The sequence below is a fragment of the Thunnus thynnus genome, chromosome 2, assembly GCF_963924715.1.
Source record: "Thunnus thynnus chromosome 2, fThuThy2.1, whole genome shotgun sequence".
Lineage (NCBI taxonomy): Eukaryota > Metazoa > Chordata > Actinopteri > Scombriformes > Scombridae > Thunnus > Thunnus thynnus.
Window position 1 is genome coordinate 29,063,698 of NC_089518.1, and position 26,531 is coordinate 29,090,228.

A 26,531-nucleotide genomic window follows, 5' to 3' on the forward strand; every position below is an offset into this window, starting at 1 on the left:
CAAAAACATGCCACACAAAAACTTCACACAGAAAGGCTCCAACAGAACTTTTGTAAATAGCAGAGGCCACAAATTATTACACTTTTTAGGTTTACTCTGGAGAAAAATTAAAAAAAACAAATATAAAGAAACCTTTTTCTTAACTCAAAATCCCTGCACCATCATGATATAGCTACACCCCCTAGGGAGCGAGTAGCAGCCTCCTCAGAGGAATGCCTCCTCAAAACTGTGGTCAAAGGTACAACCACACATCCAAAACGAACACCTGTCTGCTAATTTCATTAACAAGCTCAACATCTGGTGTGTTCGCTGTGAAATCTGAAAGCACATGAACTGTCTATTTCACAGTTTGTACATGGAACAACACAGTCTGGGAGTGTTTATACATTCTCCCAGATAAAGAGGTGTATGACCTTATGTCCTTGAATAACAAGTCAACAATCCCACCGTGCCTTGCTATATACATTGATTTGTACAAACGGCAACTATTCAGAAAACAGTACGTGCCAGAGATTCAGTTACAGATTCACCACAGATTAAATGGCTTTCTTGAAAATGGAGCGACTATATGACCTTCAGTATGTCAGAGGAATCCTCAGCATCTCAGGCTGCACTGACAAACTGTGTGCCTTCTGAGTGTTTATGATGCTCCAAAGAATAAATTCATAGGGACCTTGTAACTGCAAAGAGTTTAATCCTTTAAATTTAAAACATTATCAAAGCTTCACAAATGAATAGAATAAAATATATTTAAGAATAAGTTGAATAAAAAGTTATGCAACCTGCATGAAGGCCATCTTTTTCCTTTTCCTTTTTACTTCTACATACTGTAGCAAGCATAGTCTAACCAGTAGTGATCACTGGTTTTGTGCTACCTGGGTAAGAACGCACTACAGTTTTGCTGGTCGGGATACAGAAAAATTAACAGGAAACTGTAATATACTGAATTCAATGTGGAAAAACTGGGAACGACTGAAAGAGGCAAGAAATGACCGATTGAGGAGAGATGTTTGAATGATAAAGTAATGTTACTGTAGCACTCACACGGAGGCCACAGTATGACGTGAATAGGTCGGGATGTTGACCCTTAGTTATTATTCAGACCTCACATATTGCACGCCAGCTGCTTTCACAACACAAAAAAACCCAAAAGGGAATTTCATGATTAATTATCATATTTAACACACATCAAAAAAGACCAATATGGAGAAAAAAATCCTGCTAATTGGTAAATTTCATATTTATAAAGATGATGGGACCATATTTTTCCTTCGCAGGGGGCAGCAGCTCAGGTTAATGTGACTTTGTCTCTCTGAATCACAACGAGGCTATGATGAACTGAGAATTTTACTGATCTAAAACAGCTATAATAAAGCTTGGATACTGTCAATTCATCAGCCTGCTTCTCTATTCAGCTCAGGTGCATCTTTTACAACATTCTGCACAAAGTGTGTCACGACCGCTGTCCAAGGTGCTGATCCTGGGACCACTAGGGATGCGATGCGGGACCTATCTGAGGTGATTGCTGTTGCTCCCACTTTGATATATTTTATGACACAGAGAAATGGGCATAAAGATTTAATGTGAGAAGTTGATCTAGCAATATTGTCGACACATTCCTGTATTTGGGATGTACTGAACATACAGGTGGATACTCTGGTGTAGGTTTAAAGTTTTACGAGAGGGTTTTTATGGATAACTAAACTTAAAATTGTGTTGCTGTTGTTAAAATCATCTCCAATTAAATTTGTTGTATATGAAATACTGTAGCTACCATTTTTGGAAGCTAAGTCCTCCATGAAGGAATGCCAATACATCTCCTGGGACTCCAAATGATGGATGATTGGTAATATAAATATGAATTTATGACATTTAAGTTAAGTATTCTTTTAGAGATGTGTCTGGATATTTGCTTACTTTTTGCTGTGTTAGCTGTGGCTTTAAAGGATGAGCAGGTCATCCATTTATCATTAGCGGTTCGATCCTCAGCTACTTCTGTCCAGGTACCCTTAAGCAAAACAGTGAATCCCAAATTGCTCCCGATGGGCACGCCAGCCTCTGCCACCATCGACTTGAGAGTGTGTGTGTGTGTGTGCCAATGGATGAAAAAGAGGCAAATTATAAAGCTCTTTGTCCACTTAGGTAGAGAAGCGCTATGCAAGTGTAGTCCATTTATCATTTACCATCATTAAAATCATTTTGAAATGAGCTGCTGTCACATCTAAGTAAGCTAACCTAAATAAAAAAAAATAAAAAAAACACTTGAAAGTCGCACAGTCTGTGAGGCAACATGCTCTTGAGGATTGTTTCTGGCAGACAAATTTTCTTCCTGTGGGTGTCAAACAGTACACATAATGAGGGCACTGAAAAAATACAACATGAGGAAACAAGGCTAAATTCAGGCTTCACATTGTCTGTGCTGGAATATTTAAAGAACAAATGCAATATATTTAGAACAGTCATTTTTAGATTATCCGATTCAATTAAGTGAAGAGAGTGTTAACTATCCAGCTGTGCAGCACAACCTGAGCTGAGCATTTTACCTGTTACAGCATCGGGCCCCTGGAAGCATGTGCTGTGTGCCCTGAACTGCAAAGAGGAACCTGTGTGCAAACTGCTTACTGTGAACACTTCTCTAATTGTTTGCTACCGCTGCTGTACAATGCTCATTAATCTGCCTGAGATGCCACTGCACCACAGCCACAGCTGGTGCAAAACACTGTGTCACGAGCTACAGTCTGCATTGACACGCGGCTGCACTATCCACGTACCGATTCAACCCCTCCTCCTCCTCTCGTCAACTAACCCCTTCTCGAGGCACATGCTGAAAGGACCAGAACTGGAACATACATGCAGCGTCAGATGATGACTCACAACAGCATCCTACCAGCGCAGGCTAATTGTTACACCTGAGGCATACGCAACTGCGGTCCCTGCCTCCAAGGACGCAGGATGCTCAAATCTACCAGATAGCTTAATAAGTTAAGAGTAAGAGAAATTGAGACAGAAAGGCAGACAAGTGAAAAAAAAAAACCCTGTAAGTCTGGAAATCAACTCCACTCACCTTCATGTCTCCTCACATCAGTGGAAGATGGGAAAGTGGTGGAGATGAATGAATGACAAAGACAAAATTACAGTATTGGAGAGAAAAGAAAATGGACCAGGAATAAAACTGTGGTGAGAATGTGATTGACAGGAAATTAGATGATGAGAGACACAGAGTAGAAGCGAACAGCTGATGACGGGAAGAGAGGAGGAATGGTGGGAGAAAAAAAGGAGGGAAAGAACAGGAGAGGCTTAGTGGGAAATCAGCAGGTTGTGGTGATGTTGCGGGAGAGAGAAAGAGAGAGTGAGCTACCAAAAGAGAGCAACACATACAGAGAGAGAGAGAGAGAGAGAGAGAGAGAGAGAGAGAGAGAGAAAGAGAGATAGCAGCACAGCCAGCCGAGTCTAGACTGCCTCTTAAAGGAAAGTATCCGCATTCACAGCACACGCCAACCAATGACAAATGTCGGAGATGCCGATGTGTGCCGCTGACTGGCTGTCATCATGCAGAGAGGATGGACAGATGGAGGACAGTCAGCCAATGATTGCGGAGGAGAATAACCAACCAGAGGGGGAGGGGGGCGGAGGAGAGGGAGAGGAGGCGAACCTATGTGTGGATGTGTTTTACAGCCGGAGAAAAGCATGCAGACGGATCAAGGGCATTCAGAGCACTAGCATTCCCTTCATTACTCTGGTCACAGCACAATATAATACAATATCCGCATTTTGGAAGCTAAATACCGATCAACATATTTAGTGGGAAGCAACAGTGCGTCAAGCTGAAGATTACACAATCACTCATGATGCTTGTTACTGCATAGTATTCAGTATGATGAAACGAGCTGGGTAACTTAGGGGATATTTTTCTTGGTAACACAGAGGCTCATCACACAAGAACACACACACTATCTCAACATTTGTTATTTGGCCATGAGCCACCCATCACTCTCTCCGCCACAATTGTCCCTTTCAAAGACGAAGCTGAACAGTATGCCTTTATGTCACTCAGTCTCAGCAGGCGGAGACGGAGGCTCTCGTCAACACAATGAAGAGCGTGGACCAGAGTCACTGCAGACTCATTGCTTACAAAATACAAAGCAGAGCCCACGTCTCTTCAGCCGTTCCTCAATACTCACTAATCATGCTACAGAAAGCAAGAAGAATCCTTCACACAGACATATTCATAGGCCTGTCTAACAAACTAGTCTATGAGCCATCAAGCAAAACAGTTGTTTCCTGGGAGGTTTTTGTTCTAAACTAAGGCTGCACTGTTATTTTTTTTTTATAAAAGTTTACGGGATCTTTATAGATGCTTTTACTTTGGAGGAATTTATCAAAGATTAGCCACAAACTTGCATCACATAAATTCTGTCTTGCAGTTTCCTTCTTGACTTCCTTCTTGACTTCCACATAATCTTTGCACAGTTTTAACCATAAATTAACCATGATTAAAAACAAACATTACTTACATACACCATTGAAGCTAAGGCCAGATGCCACTGGTGCAGTTCAGGTCTTGTTCCCATGAGCCCTTTCTGTTCTCACACTGTACACAGACAATAAATTCATTTGGTCGGTACTGTCCAGAGGTCTGATCTTGTGTTTGAGTTCCTGTGGCTTTCTCCTCTATTGCCTCTCACTCATTCTCTCCCTTTCTGTACCCCAACTGGCCCTGCCTGCTAAAAAGCCTATCTGCGTCAGCTGCACCTGCTGCCTCTGACTCTGTGCTTCGCAGCAGGGAGGCGCTGTCTCCTAGAACCCAAACACACACACACACAAATACACACACACACACACACACACACACACCGTACAGTTTTAAGATCAGTCAGCCTCCATGGGCAGGAGGGGGGTCGCTTAAGAATGACAACAACAGCACGCATGACTACAAAGAGCACGTCGCTCTCAACACCATCTTCAAAGGCTCCTCACACACACATTTCCATAAATCCTCTCACTCATTCCATTTCTCTCCGCTGCCGTGGGTCTGCATTGCAGCACTAAGTCAGGTTGTCAAGAAGCAAGTAAGTCTCGTAATCCTTTAGATTGCTTCTGACGGCCATTACAAACACACAAGCAGCCTGTCGAAAATTCACGTGGGCCAGCAGCTAAATCAATAGTTTCCCCCCAATTTTTTTTTTTTGGATTGACTCTGGTAGAGATGAGTGAGAATTATCCAACTGTCTCCTCACCATCACTACAGCCCCGATGCACCAATCAAACATCTCGCAGCACAATCCCCTCTTTGAAACAACCTCTTAAGTTTAAGCTTTATGAATATTTATTTTACCTTCATAGCGTATTTAGCTTTAACACAAGGAATGACTGCATGCCTGATTCCTTTGAATGTTAGGTGTAAAATTTGGTTGTATGTTACATTTATGTTTGTGAGAACTGGATTAAAAAAAACTTCCTACAGTTCCACATAAAGTTTGCTGTGAATTGCAGTAGTTTACGTCTGGCCAGGAACCTGCGCTGCACGTCATTGTCCGTCCTTCCTGCCATTTCTTTACTATCGAAAAGCATAAAACGCCCCCAAAAACACTAACTCAAATGAAATTCATGAATCAAGTTTCGAGTGTTGTCAGACTCTGGACAAAGTATCGAAGCCTTCGGCAACACCAAAGCAGGCCGTGTTACAACAGCAAACAATCGAGCTCCCCTCTGGCTTTCAGTGTTGAGTAAGCCTTATGTTTAAATACTCTTTTAAGGTCAGCTCTCTCTGGTTTCAGTGGAGACTGTGCTCGGGTTTGACTCCCTCACCCTGAAATGGCAAAGTGACTGCTGTGACTCCTCCCTGTTTGAGTGTCTGTACGACTGTTTTAAGTAACTGAGATTCACTTTACTGTCCTCACACTGTTTGTGTTGGTTCCTATGGAGTCCAAAAAAGGAAACCGAATTATAGAAATACGATGAGAGTAAATAAAGAAAAACATGAAACCTACGCAGATATAATTGGTTGAACCTTTAAAAAGACATGGAAATGTATACGATACCAAAAAAAACACCCTTTTCTTATTGGTAAAACCATTAAATATTGATCTACAAACATCCAGCCACACTCATACACATAAATGCATAAAAACCATTATGGCTAAAATAGGAGAGACACAAAGGATGCAGAGCCCTTAATAATGCTTTTAGACCGGCAGAAACTATTAGTCACCTCTGAGAATAAACCTCGCTCACAACGGGGATCCTAATTGACCAATAGAAATGTGCCTCAAAGACAAATATAGAGCCAACTACTTTATTTCCAGCAGTAAGGGGTCTGGTTTTTTTTTGGCTAGCCTTCAACATCATATGACAACCAACACAATAAGGATTGGCACCTACCAACAACTGTGGCTTTTTGAGGTCCAGCTTTCTTCTTGTTCTGCCAAGTGTCACCATGCCCCTGAGTGTAGGAGTCATCTTACTCTTGAACCTCTCTCTGTTTTCCTCTCCTCTCTCGACCCCCCCCTCCAACTCTCAGCTTTGGCCGGACAGCTCCAGTTCTCTTCCGCGAATCAGCAGAGAAACCCGATTGCAAAGCCTGACGCATTCACCCCTGCTCTTCCTCCACTTTCCTCTTCTACCTACCCCTCCCGATCTCTTCTCATCTTAGGTGTGAAAATGGAGAAATGTTGATCTGGCTGTGTCCTCACACAGCAGTGCCAGGACATTCAACCTGAACCTACCTAGCTCTTTCTCGACTGCTGAGACTGGTAATCTATTGTTGGCACGGTCTGTGGTATTAAAATGTGTTACTGGGGCAAAGAGGGTGCTAGGGTATTAGTGAGTGCTGAAAATTCAGAGCAAAAAAGGGCAAGAGACTTGGTGAGAAGGAACAGGTACCGACATAATTAATTTTGTTGTAAGCTATGCCCGCACTAATGGGAACAAATGCATCTTGTCTTCCCCCTTTTGGCCTTCCATCCACACTAAGCTGCCGAATGACTGATGAAATCTTAATGAAAGTGGACTCCCAAGTGGAGATCTGAAAATGCCGGCCTGGAGTTATAGCTTGCACGGAGAGAAATTTGCTTTTGGAAAGAAAAAAAAAAAACTAATGTATGACTGTCATGTGATCTCCTGCACACTCCGGTGTCACATGATTCATTCGAGAATCTGGGCTCGCTTTAAAAAGGAAAAAAAAAAAAAACAAGTTGATGGATCACTGCAAAGCTCCTAGCTTAAGAGGTCTTTGTATACAGCACAGAAGAGATTTAAGCGTTGTTTCAATTTGGATTGGTGAACTATTAATATTTATGTACCCTTTCATAGTATTAACAGCATTAGCAACATTGTGTGGTGGGCAGAACAACAGATGGTAAAAGGTTAAGAAAGGAAACAAAACAGACACGGAGGTTAAAATGTATCTGCATTGATGTGGACGTTAGCTTTCTATGTCATAGTTAGAAGAGTTTGAAGACAGATTTCAGGGGAAAAGAAGAAATTGCGCATCAAGTATGGATAAAAACAAGCTGATACACCAACTGTGGCTGTTTTTTTAACCATAATATAGTATGAAAATGCACATTTGTTTCTATTAACTGTGTGTAACTTCAGTATAACGGACATTGGTGACCTTGGATGACTGTGACCCCACCGTGTGAGGTTAAAAGATGAGCATAAAAGGGAAGAGAGAGAGGCAGACAGATAGAGAGAGAAAGAGAAAGAGCGAGAAAACATTCCTTCCTAAGCTGGATCTAGTGGCCTGTGCCCTCCTGCTCTTAATCCTGGCTTCCAGCACATGACCCAGCTAACAGTATTATGGAGTGCTTTGATTAGACCTGCCGCTGTGCGCACGTAGTGAGAGACGTGGCACTGCTGGGGGAACATGGGGTCCTGTGTTCTGCCACCACTTTGCAGGAATGCCAGGCTTCTGCATATAGACACATACACACACACACACACACACATACACACACACACACACACACACAAAGTGCATTAACAATACGTTTAACCCCGGTGTGTACGGCCTTCACACGGCGGAGGGATAGACACGAGGCTTGCCGGATTAGGTCTGCAAGTCAGTGAGTCAGCGGATTACCCAGGCGCTGTTATTCTAGGTGAAAACTAAGAGTAATGCTCAAAAACGTGCTGTTAGCATTAGCAGCAGAATGAGTTGCAAGAATGGCACTTAAGGCGGTCATAACAGGGAGGGGGATTTCACATGACGACTTCAGCAACGGGCCTTAATCGCATCAAGGGTCTCGCGAGGGAGAGGTTTATTTTTAAGTTTATCGACTAATAGGGAAAAAAAAAAAACATCTTTAAGATTGAGTGTTGTTTAGGTGTTTAGGGAGTGCTGACTGAATCGTGTACATGGCAACAAGTATCAAAAACTGCTAAAACATGAGTTGGAACCGCACGCTTGGTTGATTTCTCTTTGATAAGTTTCAAAAAATATGTTTTATTCTATATTAAGGCAAAGTTTAAGTTCATCCACACTAACGTAAGCTGGTTTAAAAATTGCTGTTTTCCTAACGGTCCTGAAATGCCACAGGTACCAATGTTTTAACTTTACCCAGCCCTGTTCAATGCTCATTATCACTAAATATTGAGCTTTAACAACAGTGTGAGCTGTCCTCTTGTTGATAAAGAAAGAGGGCGGGAACTAAGTTGGCCAGATTTGAAGATACTATAGAGTAAACTGTTGGGGAATTCGGCACAGCAGGTTTTCACCGTGGGAGACGAACTATGTGTTGTATTCCCTCTGGGGAAGACATTTCTGCGGTGTCCTGACAAGAATTTTACAACTATGAATCCCAAAGCATAAGTGCTGGAGGTAAACCACAGAATACATGAACACAAATATGACAATTTTGCTAATTGAAAGGTTTTGCCTGTACAACTTAAGCAAATATACATGAGACATCAAATAAAAATATGAGTGACATCAAGTTGATTTTTTAAGCCATAAAGGATTTTGAGTCCTTTCTAGCTGAGAGATTTTTGAACAACAGAAAGTAAGTTACCCTCCCATCTGAACAGTCCAAAGGCAAGTTCCTGTCAGTGAACAGAAACACTGCCAGAATCACAATCCTGAATCCTGTCAACAGAGTAAAAACACGGCAGGAAGAGTTAGTTCCATGCTGCTACCACTGTTACTACCACCGAAGCATGAATGAGTGTATCTTAAAATTACACAGTACGCACTGTGTGACCAGGTTCATCTATCACATGGTTTCAGCTTGTGTGGCACACTCTCAGCACATGGTGCACACACACACACACGGATTGCACTTTTCAACTTTAAGGACTGGTGGACTCATTTTTGCATTTTTGTGACAAGTTTGCAAATCAGGATACACCCAGATGCACCTTATAGTACAAGTTAAACTAAATCTGGCAGTTTTTGTTCCTACAGTGTTCTAAAATATTCAATAAAAACCTTATTTATAGACAGAAGAACTTTAAAATTCATTAATTTTACAAACAGCGTCTGTATTATCATCTTTCAACCGTCTTTTATTCCAAGAAATGCTTACCTACCAAACACCGTTTCACCATTTCAGACTGTTAAACACAATATTTTCATACAGCCGTCTGCCATGACTACAGGGAGAGATATTTTGGGCACAGCATCGTTTGAGGCTGTGGGTGACATGTGCTACTTTCTTTGTGTCTGAGTGCTGTCGCAGCATGCTTGGCGCTTAATGAAACTCAATTTGACATGTGGTCTGCTGGTGTTCCGGTGATGGAGGGTAAATGGGGATAAGGGTGGGCTCGCCTGGGTCACCTCTAATCCCGCTGCGATAAATCATTTCCCTCAGACTTTTCCACCCATCGCCTCAAATCATTTTGCCCGACCAGAAGGGGGCACAATAAGAAACAAATGCACTCCATTTGCTTACATACCACTGGCACTTTAAATGCATGGAGTGCATTCAGGTAAGAATTGACACAGATAACTGCATATAGTAAAGGAAAAAACACAAGGATATTGTTATTTTCTTTTCTATTGCTGTAAATGCATTAAAAGTCTAAACACTCCATGTTTTTGCCACAGCGAGAAGTCACTGTCACCTCCTTGCAAACTGTGGTCTGCAGTTGTTTTCCAGACTCCATTAAAACTTGCTGAGATATACAGCCACCTCTACTAAAATAACCCACCATTCTAAACAACTTGTATATTTTATTGTCATCCTGACATGACTCTATAACAACGCAATCATCACAGTATAAAACAGACTTCCATTACTCTGGAATTGAATGTGAAGAGATCACTTCGTGCCTCCCGCTAGATGCATCCGCAATCCACTCCCAGTTTCAATTTGCCTCTTCGCCGCCACACATAACACAATAAAGAGCAAGACAAATCTGTAATGGAACAAACAGTAAGAGCTTCTGACTGAGGCAAACAAAGCGGTGGGTTCAGCCTTCTCATGAACAGAAAAATAATGTGTCCTGTTGTATAATTTGTGACTTCCGAACGGACGTGTTTATGTGCAAATATTATGTTGACAGGTTTGTTTGCCCACAGTTTAGGCTGAAGCTGGTTAAGCCTTCTCGGCATTACTGGGGTGATGGGGGGGGGGGGGGTCATTTACTCTTGAGCCATAGTGGGGCTGGAATGTGTGAAACATTAAGAAGATGTCATCACCTGTTCAGTACAAGAAACCCTGGAGATTTTTGACGATATTTAATCCTCGTCTCCTACAGTTTACTGGCCTAACATTACCCGAGGAAAAAAAAAAAAAAAAAGCATCTCTGCTCAATGACAAGACCTGTTTACTCTGTGCAAACTCTACTTTCAGTGTTATCCCAGGGGTTTCTTGTAGTACAGGAGTATTTTTGGAACTAGTGCATTTTCCAGGCTCCGTTCCAAAGTGGTTCTTATTTCTATGTTTGGACTCTCATAGATCTAAAGAGGACCAATTATATGATTTACCATTATTAACTGAGGAGGATGAGGGCAACGAGACCTGTATTAGACCACTAATCATATACTCCCCACTGTATGAATACCCAGATTAATTCATCTTTACAAAGAAAAGAAATTGCCTCTAATACCGTATTAGGCAGTCCCGGCTTGTTACAGCTTAATGACACGATTCAGTGCCATCATCATATGAGATCACAATAGAATTGCCTCAACACTGCACAATTAAGTGTCACGTAGGTGGAACGAAAGACGTAATTTATTTAAAAAAAATAATGACAAATCGGTAAAACAAAACACAGTGAGTAGAAATACTGTTTGAATTTCAAACATGTTATGGCCCAGAGACATTATACACAGTATGCAGGATGTGGGAGTTTGACTGATGAAGCTAATTGGTGTTTAGAGGGTTAATATTGCTTCAGGGATTTCTCTAAAATGTAATCAGGACATTAACTCGACACGGGGAAACGTTTTCTGTTTGTACTGTCTATCACATTGTGCTGACACAGAGACACCACTATGATGACGTATCATTTCAGAAACCATGTACCATGCAGCGGTGAGAAGCAAAGTAGATAATGTCTCTGATCAGCACACGGAGAGAAAAGTTATCAATACCAAAAGTTGAAAACATGCCAGCATGGATCTTCACTTACAGTACGAGCATGAAGGAGAGCTGAGGCTGCTGTGGGTTTTATTTTGTAACTATACAAACATATTTAAGCGTCATTTGAGTTGAGAAAAGACAGTAAAGTATTAAGAGAATGCGATTTTTAAATAGTTTGAAAGTTATGCACACACACCAGAACTCAAGACGCTCTTGTGCATCATCGTCAGCTGACCTCCTGACATCCTGTCAACTGGCATGACAGATGTGTTTCAGCCAACAATACGTCTGTTTATTTTAAGTGGCTCAATGGCAAGATTTGTGGCAACGGTGTGTAAAATCAACAAAACGGCTCACAGTACACACATTCCCCTCTTATCTTGAACAGAATCATTTACAGTGAATTGCCCAGCGTGCCATTGTTCAACCTAGCTAATCCCCACCCTGCAAGGTGGCCTCTGGATAGATACCACTGGACTCTATCTGACAAACTGCCCCCCACCCTCCAGCTTCGTTGCTTTCTGAGGTGTCACATATCCACCACTCGCTCTTGTTGCTAAAGGCAGTAGGGAGGTGGAATGATTTGGCTAGAAATAGCAGTGTCACATGAGTGTGTGCAGTGAACAGTCAGCCAGCTGCTCATCCTTACATGGAGCCCTGCCCCATCCGTACAATCAAATGCAAAAAAAAAAAAAAAAAAAAAGGTGGTAACATTATCAACACAACAGTATAAAGCGACGCAGGCAGTTCGATAGCTCCACGCTGAGACTTGTCACACCCTTCACCACGCTCCGGTACAGAACTAAGAGAGCCCAGTTAAAAAGGACACGTGAGCTCACACCTGTTCAAACATCAAGATTTTTTACAAACTCAGAAGAACTTTCACATGGACAAAAGAAACCTCTGAGCCCCTCTCCCCATGAGGGAAAATGAAAAACACATGCCTCATTATTAAGGTTAGATCTGCATGATTAAATAAGAAAATATTGACACATAATTAGTTTATGTTAATAATGAAATCACAACATTATTGCCATGAAACTCCAAGAAGCTGGAACTTTTTCCAAAAGTAAAAAAAAAAAAAAAAAGGTTATCAGGAACAATGTTTTGTCTAAACAACTTAATTTTCAACAATCATCCCTCTTACAATTTTTAAAGCAACAAAAAAGGGAGAAAAGCTTCAGAAATATTAAATAATAAATACAAATATGTTTGACAAATTGCCCACCCACACAGTTTTTCCAGTCCTTTCCTTAGTGAAAAGAGGACTGGTACGGAAATTTGTAGGTAACAGGCACATAGATCTTTATCCACCAAGCATAACAATAACAAAACATGTCATTCACAGTACATGACCTAACAGATCATCCTAAATGCCAAGAATAACTTTTCCCATGCTTCTCTCAGTATTTCCTCCAGTGTTTTACCATAGAAAGTTTTTCCAAATCCTCAAATTGAGCCCAGGTCTTAGTGGCAAAATTATGACTCATTAAAGTCAAACAAGCCCTGGGTGCTCCTGAACAAATGGACCTGAGAGAGAGAGGAAGGGGAAAATAATGTCCATTCTACCTTCCATGAATTAAACCACAATGCCTCACAGTTCAGCAGTAAGCCTTCCATTAGCATAGTTAACACCAGGCCAGCACCCGAACAAGAGACGCTCTGTGTGACAAGGCTTTGATACAGACCCTGCCGCTTACAGAAGGCCACCAGAAACACTACAAAACAGCTCTCATGGCCCGAGTGAAGAGGACAAACAGGGCCAAAAACTCACAACAGGTCAGAAATAGCAGCCACACGCTAACTATGGGCAATAAATGGCTAATTGTTTACATGTAAGCTGATCTGAGCTTCTGAGCATCTGAGGTTTTGTCCTTGAAAAAGGCCATAACTATAGAGATCTAAAGAGGGAGATGCATATGAACAATAGAGCTTTGCATGCATGCGTTACCCCTCCCCGATTTAAATGGGATGTCTCGCTTGAAAGCAATTAGACAGGAGAACTAACAGGAACTCTATAGCCGCCAGCGTGATTAAATAACTGAGTCAATCCTAACTGTACATCCTGATTTTTGTCAAGAAACCTTCAAGAATACCGCAATCATTCTGTGAAGATATGTTGGTAAATGAGCTATTAAGGCTCTCTTTTGAGTCAAACAGGAATGTAAGCTTACGTGACAGTGGTAAGAGGGGGACAGACGAGTATTATGGGATGGCAACATATTTATCGCTTGTCAGCTTGCCACTAGACAGGAGTTCCCTGAAAGCAGCTGCATACATATACATGTACATGTGTACAGACCACAAAATATTTAAGTGTATCAATGTGGCCTCAAGTATTTCTGAGCCCAAACAACTTAGATCTGGTTAAACACTGAGGCAAAATTGAACCAGTGGTTGTAAAGTACTGTAATTAGCTGAAATGGTTTTGATTATTTTCCCAGGCTTTAATGGTGCTCTGACCCCAAAGCGTTGCTTGAAATTTAATCATCAAGAGACTCACGGAACTGTGATGTCTGAAAAGCTTCTTCTCTTTTGTTTTCAGCTTCTTCCTCCGCCACTGACAGCTCGCAGCTTGCTTAATGTGTGTTCATCTCAGTTTCCTACAACAACAACAACCGTCACATGCCGGCCTTTCCTGCTCCTCTCTGTCCACTGTGTTTGTTTTGACCTTTGTGATTAAAAAAATGAAAAGGACACGTTATCAGCACCACATGATCAATGACATGCTTAGCCAGGTTTTAAAGCAATAACATGGATTAAGCAATGCTGGTGTAAGCAGACATGCAACACAGGCAATCCTCTCTCTCACACACACACATACACACACACATACGCACGGCATGAAGATTCCCACTCTTTCTGTGCTATCATGTGATGTTGCCATGGCGAAGAAGGGCTCAGACATAACAGTGTGATTGTGCTCTGAGGGCGAGGTGGGACGATCAGAGAGACAGACTGTTCTCTGACTGTGACACTGCCAGCCCCGGTGCCAACTGCCTTTCCACCCACAGAGACAAAGACACACCCACTGGCAGAAGGGCCAGTCTGCACGGGGCCCTACCGTCATGGAAACCAGCGGACCCCAGCGCCTTTTCCATACATATCTTTTTCTTTCTTTTTCCTACTGTAGCTCCACAAGATCAAGGTCATTTCTGTTTTTTTCCCCCCTCGCGTTATAAATGTAAATCCATTTCTAAATGATTTAAATTTTGATGTGCTCTGTTCTTGGCAGCCTACTGCACTGACAAATCATATTTTTTAACTCTTACTTTAAGAAGAAATCCAATCAGAGTAAAAATCAGTTATGCCGGCAACTTTTGTGTTGCACTATAGAGCTGCATGTAGCTTCATGTCACTGGTTTCCGCTGAAACTGACTTGTAGCCTGTTGCTTTGTTGCAGGTAGTCTGAACACACAGTAATCGCTCAGTAAAAGCTCGATCTAAGCTGATAAATTGCCAGATATTAGCATTTAGTAGATATATTGTACCTGCGTATTTGTCGGTCGGAAAGACGTTTCAGTGCAGAAATGGCAAAGATATGTTAACAGTGTCTCCGTTACATAGTTTGTCCACAAGGGGGCACTAACAAGTTTGTTTTTTACTTAAAAATGTCCTGCTCTAGTATCTTCTAAAAAACAAAAAGATTAAGGGATCCTCGCCAAAAATGTTTGTGTAAAAAATGACAATTGGCTAATATATTGTTATCTAGGGCTGTAGTCAACCAAAGAAAATCTTGGTCGACTAAAATCATACATGATCTTCAACTAATCGATTAGTCGCGCTTGCAACTAGTTTCCCAAGCAATGACACAGAGGTTGACTCACGTACCGGAACAGTGCTGCTCAGAGACTCCCAAACACTGTCGGATATCAAATTTTTTTTTTTTTTTTTGGCCTGGTGGGGTTCTCATTGTGACATTATGGAGAAACACAGATTCAGTAAACGTTCAGTACAGTCAGACCCAGCAGTCTCCATTAGGTTGGGCGAGTTCAAAATTGTGAAAACAACAGGGGTGTTTTGAATACACCCCTGTTTTCACAGGTACTTTGTTAGTCTGTCCCTCCCACCGCAGGAAATAATGGATTACTCCTGGAAAGCTGTTGATGTAGCACTTTTCTCCTTGTGAAAATAACACGGAGATTATTCGACCAATGAGAATTTAGTCGGACAAGAGCGTATCAACCAACTAATCGACCAGTCGACCAGCAGACTACAGCCCTATTGTTATCAAATTCTTTAAACTCTTAAATACAGATATCCGAAAATCTTGGGCTTTGGACTACATCAGACCTTTGGAATCAAGTTCACACCTTGTAGATCACTGTTGTGTAACTATGTATCTAATGGAGAGAACATAAAAGTCTTTGAGAAAAGAGTGCACCCTGCACAGAATGAGGCTTTTGAAGTAATGTGGTGTGATCTGAGCGCTTACGGAGGACATTCTTGTCAGAGGCCTGTGAGGTGAGTTTGAATAGATGGCAGAAAGTTCTAAGAAACTGTACACTGGCATCAAACCCTGTACTGAGAAAGCGCACCTTCGTGAAAACTGGTCTGACACTACTCTCTCAGCAGCATGTTGAACATGACAACATTACACAATGTACACATGCCTCTTCCATGCATACGCAGCACAGCACAGCCCTTCCCTCCCCTCCTCCACACACTGCAAGCTTCAGCGCAGAACTTCCAAAACACAAGCTTAAGCTGACTTAAAACTGCTGTTTAAATATGCACTGCTCTGTGTCTGTTATGAAGCATTGGGATTTATGGGTTAGCATAAAAGAGACTCTATTGACGGTGTGGTCTAAGCTGTGGCTGCACCCTGTCGCCACGGAACTGGCAATTTAGTGTGAATCACTCTGCCTCCATTGTTTTTTTCCAAAAGGATTACACTCACGAAGGGCAGGTCAAAGTACAGCCAAAATATGAATCAAATCTGTCCCTAATGTTTCTGTGGACCTACAAGATAGTGATATAAAAAAAAAATGTAGTTAAGTCTCAGTCAAAAGGAGGGCAACATACAGTAATATTAGTTTTTCACTCTGCTAAAGGTGTCTGCAGATTGATATCGGATTTACTTCTTCAACAACTGCAAAAATCAACATTTTTTTGACCTTCTTAAAGTGCCTTCCACCTTTGCCACAAACTGGATGGGACTGGAGCTGCAACCATGGGTCAGTTAATTGATTAGTTGATTAAAAGAAGATTAATTCTGCAACTATTTTGATAATCAAATAACAATTTAAATCATTTTTTAAAGCAAAATCTGCAAAACATTTGATAGTTCCAGCTTCTTAAATGTGAGAATTTTCATGTTTATTATTATAGTTACGTGAATATTTTTGGTTTTGGACTGCATGTCGGACAAAATAAGACATTTTAAGACGTCCCCTCGTCCTCTTGGACACTGTCAAGTGAATGATCTGTAGATTAATCGATCATGAAAATAATCTTTAGTTGAAGCCCTAGTTGGAACACCAAATAAGGAAATAGCTCATGCCTATATGTTCTATGGGCAACAATATGTATGAACAAATATATTGCTTTTGTTTTCCAGAAAGTTATTCACAGACAGAGAATGTACTGTAGATTATTCTAGTGACGTTACCTATGTTTGAGGTCAATTAAAACCCAGAGAGGTCTAACTCACTATTAGACCATTTATGAACAAACTGTTCAGACAGACTTATTTGGGATTGTGCTGCATGAAAAGTACCGTCAGCACCAACAAAGAGCATATGAGCATCCACTGTATTAAATCATGTTTGGTCTCTGAGAGCCCAAAAAACAGTAAAGCATCATGTTTGTAACAGATTTCTTAACGTGTCTTCAGTTTGAAATCATGTTTATAAGCATTTCTCATAAAATGTTAATGTTAAAAATGTCCCGGTGTCTCTTAGACCTCAAACAGAACATGAAGGGGAAACTAAAACGTTTCTTGGAAAGCAAGTTCACCGGAAAATCTGACGGCTTCAGATGCAAAACAGCAGATTATACTGTGTGGGTGAGAGGCCTTTATGCCGTGTGAAAACTGGTAGAGCAGGTAATTTCATTATTACTCAAGCATTCTTCATAGATAGGTAGGTATGTTTTCAAACAATGTAGGGATGGGAGATGGGAGAGGCACAGTCCTTATCATAGAGGCTGGTCAACAGAAGCCCACAGACTGAGCCCACATAAAGGCGTGTAAAAAAAGAGGAAAGTCATTAATCCGCCTATCTTATCATAATATGCCTTCAAATCTGTCTTACAGCCTTTACGACTAGAAAAGATACAGCAATCAGTGTGTTTGGTTTCCTCTGGTTTCCGAGCCCCTGCTGTGTTAAAAGCAGTGATGTTACATTTTCTCTGCACAGTTTTTATGATACAGGACAAGTGGTGGTGGACCCCAGCATTCTTCCTCTTTCTCATTCTTATCATAATATGCAGATTAACCATTAACTCACATTCTGAATGCTTTAACGCTGTGTGCTCCCACTGCCTATGTAGGCAACAGGAAAAAAGATATCTTTGTTTAAAGAAAAAGATATGATATGAATACTGAATTTGACATATGGGAGGACAAATTAAGCAACATGTGACCATATAATGTAGAGCTGCAAGGATTAGTCGATTAATCATTTAGTTGTCAACTATTAACGCCAACTATTCTGATAATCGATTAATCGTTGTGAGTCTTTTTTTTTTTTAAGAGAAAAAGTCCAAATTCTCTGATTCCAGCTTTTTAAATGTGAATATTTTCTGGTTTCTTTAGTCTTCTATAAATAAATAAAGTAAACTGAATATCTTTGGGTTGTGGACAAAACACACATTTGGGCTTTGGGGAACATTTTACACCATTTTCTGACATTTTGTAGACCAAACAACTTGATAATGAAAATAATCGTTAGTTCCAGCTCTAATATAATGCGAGTTAGAACAAAAGTCTTATGATAAATATTTGTGAAGCTAATAATCTTTCATTTTACTGTTTTAACTCAACTCTATGGCAAATTTTGTGGGGTTTGAATTATTCTGCTGGGTGTTCCTGTTATTCTTTCCACCCCACTGCATGTTCACTGTGCGTATGTTCCAGTGTATGTGGTTTTTCTAGTTGGAAAATAGATATATCATGATGACAATATAAGAGGCTCCCCTTTGAAACGGCCGCAGGGGCCTCAGCAGGCAGGAACATACATTATGTCGTAAGATTTGCCAATGAGACGGCACTGGTGAGGATGGTTGCCGTCCTTAAAGCTCCCACCAAACATTTTCTTTCAGTCCTTTGTGTCTGTTTTTTTTTTTTTGCTTTTCCTGCATATGCCTCTCTCTTATCTTTCTCCTTTTTTTCCAAGTCTGTCTTAAAATAGCAGTCAGGTGCTTTGTGCTCATATGAACACTGAAAGACATTAAAAGATCCCCTTCAATGCACTTTCAATGCAAGTGATGGAGGCCAAAATCCACAGTGTGTCCACACAGTCATTTTGTGCAAAAAAAAGGAAATTTAAAGTTTATCTAAGGCTTATATGACGCTCCAGCATTTTGAATTAGTCATACCAAGTGGATATCTGCCACATTTACAGTCTTTATAGAATCAAATTCCCTCTTTGTGTTTCCTCAGACAGTGCTTTCCTGTTGAGCTGCGGAGGAAGTATAGTAACAAAAAGAGGGACTCTGGCACTAAAAAGACTGTGACGTCGTAAAATATCTACTTGGTTTGACTCATTCGGACAGCTGAAGCTTCATATTAGCTTCAGATAAAAACTTTTGAATACATTTTTGCACAGAAGGAGGCTTGTGGATTTTGTCCCCTTATCACATACATTGTAAGTGCATTATGAAGGGATCATCTAATGGCCAGTATGAACAGAAATAATGATTACAGCAAGAAAAATCGGTTTCAGTGTTCATTTGGGCACCTGACTATTGTTTTAAGAGACTTGAAAATTTTGAAGCCATCCTTAAATATTTACTTAGTAATTTAATTGTATTTTAAGTAAAGCTTAAAGAAGCTAAATTTCACTGCCTTCAGTGTTGCCACCAGCTGTTTTGCTGTGCGTGTGACCATAAACCTCTGGCTCTTGAATTGTCTGGCTTGTCATCACAGATGTGTATCTGTGTTTTCATGCTTATCTTACTTTACTGTCTGATTGGCTGGTTGTCCCACAGGAACAAAATAAGACTATCCACAGTCATAAAAATACCGGATACAACACCAGCATAGGAGTCTGAACAACGAAGCTCTTGATGGAGACCAAGGAAGTGACCTGACTCATGAACTTCTGGGGTGTTTTTTGGGTAAGACAGTCCAAACTTACTGTGCACTGGGGCGGCAGTGATTGTGCACAATGCGCATGCCCAGTGTCGACCCGCCTTGCCGAGAACTGTCTTTGCTGGGCAGACGAAAAGCTGAACACAGTGTAATGAACTGACGTGATTAGCAGCCAAATGATTAGACGCTCGTTGAAAGCAGCGTTCGCCTTTTTCTCGGGCTTTCCCAGTTCCCCCACACTGGTTTAGACCGGCGGACAAACCAGCAGACAGTGAATCTGAACTGGTGCTATTGTGATACTCGTATCGGATGTGGAGTCACACACGTGTAGCAGCTCCATTCACTGGTTTTGTTTGCGTGAGAGCAGAGTGGCAACAATATTACGAGCACGCTTAGCGCATACGAAAATGTGGCCACTTCCTCGGCGAAATGCAACATTTACAGTCACGTCTGTCAAAAGCTACATGAATATAAGTGAAAAGGCTGCGGGGGCTGTGAGCTGCAGCAGCTTATTTCAATACACAGACATTTCTATTTCACACTTACCAGGCCCGTTCCTCCTTCAACGCAGCCCCGCAGCACAGGGACGCTCACCGCAAAGAAATGCGCGAGGAAAGTGGCTGGACAACAGTGAAATCCGGTCGTAGGTGAAAAGACACAGGGGTAACGTTTTTTTTTGCTGTTGTTGTTGTTTTTTTCACGAGACAAAATGTACTTACCAACGAAATAGGACACCACAAGGGGAGAAATGTGCCGCTCCGTCTCGCCTCCACGCCTCTATCTCTGCCTGTATTTTCCCAGAACCGTTCTCCGTGGGCTGCGTCGAAAATGTCACAGATTCCAGCAGTGGCTGTCGTCGTCCACCCGGAATAGTTGCCCTCGTCTAAACCGACTCATGCGACCATGGTGCCCTGAATGTCGCCTGCTGTCCTCATCCGGGCGTTTAGGGATTGAGTTGAACACACAGCTCAGGATGACAGCTTTGGGGTGAAGGAGGGAGGTGGGGAGAAGGGGAGAGAGAGAGAGAGAGAGAGTGATACACAGAGGGAGAGAGAGAGAGAGTGTGTGTGTGTAAGAGGAGTTGTGCTCAATCTGTTGAGGGCATGGTGACACCAAATAAAATAGAGAGCTAATAATACTTAATTTATTAATGAATGTGTGGCTACGTGGGTATTAATGGGTATATATCTCAAAATAAACAGATGCTTTTTTTCTTGGCGTTTTATTCTAACAGCACGTGTATCTTAAATCTGGATTTCATTATCCAAAATATATTAGAGAGCTCAACACATATTGCAGAAAATGTTATGAACAGTAGCAGGAATATTTATTTCCAGTGTCCAAACTTTGCTTTAATTGATTGCTAAACATGTGCAACCATCTACTCTGATTATAAATGTTATTATGTTTTGTTTCCAGGAGACCAATGGAAATATAAAAGAATATTATAGAATATTACTATATATTAAAGTATTATTACCATATATTATAATACTATAATATATGACAACCCCCACCCCCCTCCCGTGCAGAGCAGAGGAATCCGTCTATGCGAGTCTGTAATTTTGATGGAAAATCGCTTATTTAACCAGATGTTCCCCTCACCTCGCCTTTAATCCACGCCTCACAGGTGAAATGTTGGTTGTGTGTGCACCTTACGATAATAGGGTCGAATATCAATGTTTAATCCGTCTAAATATTGCCATCTATTATGGCCGTGGCCACGTGCGCAAAGCATAAATGTGTTATGTAACCAGCCGAGCCAGTCAACAACAGTGGGTGGGAAGGAGGGAGGGAGGAGGGGTCGTAATGGGAGGTAATTAAACCAAACTTAACTGTATGATTTACATCTGCAGCAGGCTGGAGAGCAAAGGCACAGATTTGATGGTTTCACCAAAAATGTTGTTAAAAAAAAAAATCTCTAATGTTTCAATATTTCAGCCTTTAGGCGGCTTCAAAGTGTAATAGAAAACAAATCAGACCTTGTGAATCATTACATAGGCTGTATAATTTAATGATAATGTAGGAGCGCCAGTGCCTGTGTGTGATTAACAAATAAACAGTTTCTCTTTTGAAATGTTGTGTTTTGATGAGACATGAGTTTACTCCCCTCAGCCAGTTGTTGGGTGGAACAACTTACTAACTGACTGTACAGAGTTTCACCCACGCCTAGATGGACCTGCTCATTCCACACGGGACTCAACAGTCATATAAAATTTCTCAACCTACACAGGGTCACATATTGCCAAACAAAATAAAACAGTATTTAGGCTGTAGGTCATTTCTCTCTCTCTCTGAATACACTCCCAGTAACAAATCCATGATTTAAATAATCCAGGCTAACATGATCCTGTTAATCTTCATAACTTGGTTCTTCAAATGCAGTTTGAGGATCGATTTGTTGATCTTGGATGAAGTTATTTTAAATAACAATGTGCTTGAAATAAAGGCGACTATAGCAGAGAGCTACAGTAGAGAGTTGAATAACTTACTTATAATGCATATTATTTTTATTCCTTTAAATCAAGGCTAAATACTTTGTTTTTGTTTGCCACAGCCTTTTATTAAAGAAAATTTGGGACTGTGTGTTCATATTTCGCACATATATCTGTCTTATTCTGTTTAGCTTTTTTAATTTATTCAACTCTTTTAAATTCTATTTAAATATGTCTTTTTTTAATCATGTCCCGTGTTTCTTTTACATCTTGTCTTAAAGCCTTTTATGTTTTATACAAAGCACTTTGACCCGTCTTGTTGTTGAAAGGTCCTGTACAAATTATACTTGCCTTGCAGTTTGTTTTATGACACAAATAAAATGCAGTGTTCCAAATTATATCAACCTTTTTCATCATATTTCTAAGAAAAGGAGTCAGTTATCTGATGATAATGATGTCATATGGTTTCACCCTAAAAAGTCTTGGTCATAATCCAGCTGACTGTGAATAAACCTGAATTTTTGCTGGTGTGGGCTGAAGGACTGACAACAGCTCCACGTCAATTTAAAGTATCTTTAAAGACCTGAAGAATCCAGGGTGGTGTCAAATAATCAATCAATGGGACCAAGAGGAGGGTCTGAGAGCAACTAATTCAGACGAACAAACTGTTATGAGGCTAAATTATCCTGTTAATTCTCATCCAATTATAGGATTGATTTGTTAATCCTGGCTGAAGTTATGTTGATCAGCAGTGTGCTGTTTTGTAGTGAAAACAACATGAGTGGAGAGCCATAACCATGATTAGCCCTCATAAAATTGGCTGAGTGATCATATGATTGCAGTTATATTAAGTAAGGCCTGTTGGGAAACCTCCCAGCATGCACTAAGGCAAAAGATTAATGGACATCTAATTTTATATGTGTTCCTCCACCATTACTGCTGTTGTTGTGTTTTGCACCGTGCTCCACACATAATTGTTATACAGTTAGTTATCATGGGTGAATGCTGTTAGGCTCTGAGTGATGCTGTGTGCATGATTATGCAGATTTAACTGCATGGCCACATCTGATTACAGTGTGTTTGGGAGACAATCTGACTTCTTTATATATAGTTTAGCTTTGATTTACAGACTTGTTCCGATTTAAAATGAATTGATTGTTTCAATAAGTATATACAGTAAACAGTCTGTACCTGTGATGCAAGCACAATTCATAAAATTTAGTGTTCAAATGACAAATCCCCATGATAATGTCATATTTAAATGCCATGTTTTCTGCTTTAATTTATCAGCGAGAAACTTTTAATTGAGTGTTATTGTCTGTCTTTTTCAAGGTTAGTCCTTTTTTTAAGTGTACCTTTTTCATCCTGTTTTGTATTTTGTCATGTGTAATTATTTAAATTGTTAAGTCTTTATTGTGAAAATTAAATCATGATAATTACACCAACAGATTCTGCTGGTTTATCAATAAGATAAAATCATCACACCACTAAGAAAAAGAATCACTTCTTTCTAAAAATGAGTTCATATATGGGGGTTCACCTGAAAACTCTTGATCCAGATCCAATGAACTGAATAAGCCTGAACTTTAGCAGCGTCAGACAACAACTCCACATACATTTCAAGCCAGTTATAAAGAGCAAAAAAATCCAAACTTGTGTCAAAACATCAATGATCAAATCAAGCTAAACCAGCTGATGAAAAACAGCCTTAATTTACAATAGTGACACAACTTTTTTAATGCTCATCCAAGCGAAGATAAGAAAAAAGCTTTTAAATGCTCTTCAGAATCTTGTAATATATATATATATATTTTCACAGGAGTCCTTCAACCAAATATTGAAGGGTCACCATCTTGTGCTTTAGATGTACTGTCTGCTCTCTCGCAATCACACAAGAAATATCACAGCTTCATCACAGTTACAGGAAATTGATCCTCTTTGTTCTTGCTTTTCTTGGAGTCTTCTCATGTTTAGTTCCACTTGGCAACTGTTGCGTCAACTATTTACTGTACAATCTGGATTGTTATAATAAACAACCATAACCACAACATAAACTATTTTTCATTGATAACATCAACATCCTCCACTTAAAATAATTTACAATATTTTTATGATTTCTATTTTAAAAAATGTAAAGTTTTGGGAGATACAGAATTAATCTCCGGATTGCCAAACACCACATAAGTGAATGTCATTAATTTCAGTAAATATTTATCAAGCTGCAGTTTATCTTTTGTCACGCAGGATAAATTAGCCTCATGTCCAGGCAAGCCTGGTTGGGTGCGGTGTTTATCACATTTTTTGAAAACACTCCCACCACTCAAACAAACCTTTACCCCACATGTGTCCTATGTTTTATAATCTTTATGGCTTCATAGGAACAACAACTCGATTTCATGCTGCAGAGATACGAACAGCTCAAACCAAACAACAATGTTTAAGTGGTACATGCATGTTTTTACAGGTGTTTTTTTTTTGTTCTGAGATTCATTCATGAATTATTGATCATCACATGTTCATGATGCATTAAAAGATGTGACACCTTTTTACTCATAGCAACATGTAAGCAATTTAGGTAATACTTATTTAAAAAACAAACAAAACAAAGAACACATAGTTACAGGCTTTTTACAGATTCCCTTTCAGCAGCATACACTATCTCTTTCCTTAATTTACAAATGCTCTTAACATTCTGTTCTTGAACATTTCAACGCCTGCATGCTGGAATTCAATTATATAACATAGGGACACTCAGTTAGTGTTACTTGCTGTACACGTCTCTTAGTCACTGTCTGTCAGTGGTGACTGGTGTAAAGGTAGCTGGCTCACGTTAGTTTGGTATCTCATGAAAAGCTTTATGATTAAGCTATAATTAAGCAACATTAGTATTGATTTTAAGTCCGATATTGACTCTCTTTTTAAGCTCATTCTATACATGTGAATTTGTCACATGCAAAATACATTTTACATTTTTATAAAATATGGAGCCCATTTCCACATTGAAAAAATTAATCTGTAGGCATGTTGGACATTTCACATAAATTCAAGTTACAAACACACTGATTTCAGATATTTTACATGTGAAATCCAAGACAATATGTGAAAAAAAAAAATCATATGTAAAGTAAATGTGGGTATGTAAATATGGCATTTCATAAGTGATGAATTTAGATACAGGACGGGCACATGTGTTTCTGAGGAATTTGATAGATGTGAAACACGTGAAACCACTTCCTGGTGGTGAATTTGTTGTGAAAGTTTGCACTGCCAACATGAATTTCATGTTTGACTTTTTCTGCATCAGTGTTGCAAAACATGACATGTCTTCATATTTCCCGTTTTGTGGGGAAGAGCCCTGTGTGTGGCTGCCTTCTGAGCCTTTAGGGACTGTGGATGCCCATCATTGGATCTAGATGATGAGCCCACTGTAGACCTACCTTTACACAAGCTAATGTAATGTAATAATAAGCTAAATGAACAACATCCAGCCAGATAATATACATAAATATGATGTTTACATTATATTCTGATTGGACATCTGATAACAGTTTTTTCTCTTTCTGAAAACTCAAGAATCTTAATTCAGTCAATACACAAGTATTTGCTGCCATCTAGTGGCTTAATAGGTCTCATCTGTAATAATCACTGTTTTTCACTTTTGCTTATCACTTATCATTTATTTATCGCTGTATTTTCCTAAACTATGTTATCCTAATCACCCCCCCCCCCCTTTTTGTTATTGTTTGTTTTGCACCTTAAATTGAGGGAAGGCCTGTACTATAAGTCTGTGACTTCTTGACCTTTCCTGTCACATCATTTATTTTTAATATCTGGATTTATGCAGTTTTATGTGCCTGCAAGTAAAATATAAAAATACTTAGCTTATGCTTAGCTTATATATTGGGTATCTTTGCTGTGCACCTCTTTTTCCCGAGTCTACTCTACTTCATTTAATTAAATAACGAATAAAACATAATCAGCTACAAACAAACATGTTGTCTTCATCATAAACTACTACATGTACAGTATGTAGGCTAAAGTACAGCCTAACATCATAATTTTCCATCTTAACTCTTATTATTATTATAATTTATGTTGTGTGTTCTATGTTATTAATACTACTACATATTTCTGAATATACATACTACTTTACTATGAATGAAAATGCGGTACAAACTTCTTGTTTTATTATATATATGTATTATAATATGTATATTTATTTGATATTATGTGTTCACACTGCCCCCCTCCCTCGCTTTCCCTCTCGTGTACGCACACGCGCGACGTACGTACGCTCTGGTCTACGACACACAC

At 40.0% G+C, this 26,531-nt stretch overlaps 1 protein-coding gene across 6 annotated transcripts in view; it reads right to left on the reverse strand.

The window, feature by feature from the left end:
* The window catches only part of slc20a2 (solute carrier family 20 member 2), a 48,278-nt gene extending 27,427 nt beyond the window's left edge, over positions 1-20,851 (reverse strand). The window contains exons 1-3 of one of the 6 annotated variants that reach the window (XM_067615023.1): positions 20,502-20,851; positions 20,329-20,402; positions 14,032-14,199 (exon numbers count right to left, since the gene is read on the reverse strand). The gene's annotated coding sequence lies outside the window, so the exon portion shown is untranslated. Of the gene's footprint in view, positions 1-4,514; positions 6,118-14,031; positions 14,200-20,328; positions 20,403-20,501 lie in introns of those variants that run through there. The other 5 variants (XM_067614979.1, XM_067614995.1, XM_067615006.1 and 2 more) reach the window with 5 other exon arrangements.
* Between the last annotated feature and the right edge of the window lie 5,680 nt (positions 20,852-26,531).